Raw genomic sequence first — 1781 nt, 5'->3', positions numbered from 1 at the left:
CACACACACACACACACACACGCTTACACACTCATATGCTCAGACACATTAATCAGACTAATCTAAGAACACACACATCACTGAATGCTGAGGTAATTTGTAACAGTAGAACACCTCATAACTGCGGGTAAAAGAAACAAATGACACATGCTAGGCTTTATACTACTTTAAAAGGCTATGTTGGGGACTAAGTCAAGGAGTATATAGCCAATACTATGTTTGAGATTTGAATGTGTTCTGACATATTATTAACATGGGGATCTTTGAGGATGAACACTGCAACATGAGCAAAACCTCTTGAGGATTAGGTAGGACAAAAGTAGTTACAGAAATGGTTAAATCTTTCCAGTGGCAGTTCATTTCAGCGAAAACCTAATTTAAAGAAACTTATGTCACAGCAAAGACCTTTCAGAAATGAAGTAGGTTCTATTTATGTAGTCTGTTGAAACAATATGAAGCCTACTCGATATTTATTCTTGAAACAATTTACCCAAAGGGCATGAATAATGAACTTCTTTTCAGTGTGTTGTGGACTTGTCATGTTCATTGTTAACCTGTATTAATGATTGAAGGTGCAATAATCAATAATAACCTCAATGTTGTCTGTACCCAGATCACAGTCACCATTTGTCGGCTACTGCTGAACAGAAGCAGGGGAAGAATTTCAGCAGGGGGGAGATTTTTGATTCTACTAATTTCCAGACCTCATGTTTTCATATTCATATTTTTTTTTTTAAACATTTAAAAAAAAACATTTTAACTTTGTCTAAGTTTATGTGTAGATGAATAAAACTGTGTTGTTGCATAATTTACAAAATAATTTACTAAAAGCATCTTGTATACACTATACATTACACAATGTTTGCATGTGAGTTTGTAACAAAATGGGAATCATCAATTGGATAAAAGCCTTCTTTCACCTGGTTATAACGTTAATGTTAATGATGATGCTGAGATGAACTAACTCTATCACTAAACGTTTTTGGGGCTTGGACTTTATCTTTATCGCTAGGTACAATGTTGAGATAGCCTACTTTTCTTTTACTAGAGTATTGCCTTTATGCTGCTTTATTCCTCTACTCTGCTTTTTTGAATGGAATGATTATATTTTTAACTCTAGGCTTACAAATAATTGACACCAATAGTTACAAATTACCTACTTTGTAGATTAGTGTATGATCAGTTTTAAACGTATGCTGCATCTGAATACTTCTTTCCCCACTGTAACTCGTGCATGCATGGAGTCTTTTTCCTCAATGTCTACCACTCTCCCTTTGTACATCCTCTAAAGACTTTATGAGTGGAGGTAGTTTGCTGCTTAAAATATAACAACCACTTCAACCATAGTCACTATCAACGTTTGTTTCTGCTCCTCGCAAGTGGAATGTAACTTCTACAAACAGCGCCCCCTAATGATGTCTGGCTGTAAGGACAGGTGAGAGGTAACAAGTTGAGAGGTCGTGTTAGCAAAACGGTAAGGCGGCTCTACTTTTGCTGTAGTCATAGTATGTAAAGGCACTCAAAGTAAGCTTTTCGTGGGCTATTATCTCGCGAAAAACAAGCGTCACCTTTAGGGACTAGTAACGCAGTTGTTGCTAAGCTTTAGCTAACGTTAGCAAGCTGCTACTGACTTGCTTAGCTACTTGCTATGTCGCAACCAAGTGCTTGGACTTATTGGAGCTAACATAACTAGCTCACCTAACTGAAACTTTGATTCGGGAGGAGAAACACGGGAGGTGGGTATGTTGTCATCCGACAGTATGTAATATATATATATATAT

General features: G+C 36.7%; 1 protein-coding gene across 5 annotated transcripts in view; it reads left to right on the top strand.

Moving 5' to 3' along the window:
• The first annotated feature begins 1400 nt into the window (after positions 1–1400).
• Positions 1401–1781, top strand: part of LOC116669660 (lysocardiolipin acyltransferase 1) — an 18835-nt gene continuing 18454 nt past the window's right edge. The window contains exon 1 of one of the 5 annotated variants that reach the window (XM_032499611.1): positions 1401–1474. The gene's annotated coding sequence lies outside the window, so the exon portion shown is untranslated. Of the gene's footprint in view, positions 1741–1781 lie in introns of all 5 variants that reach the window. The other 4 variants (XM_032499612.1, XM_032499610.1, XM_032499609.1 and 1 more) reach the window with 4 other exon arrangements.

Source organism: Etheostoma spectabile, chromosome 20, assembly GCF_008692095.1.
Source record: "Etheostoma spectabile isolate EspeVRDwgs_2016 chromosome 20, UIUC_Espe_1.0, whole genome shotgun sequence".
NCBI lineage: Eukaryota > Metazoa > Chordata > Actinopteri > Perciformes > Percidae > Etheostoma > Etheostoma spectabile.
This window is presented reverse-complemented; position numbering and strand designations above follow the sequence as displayed.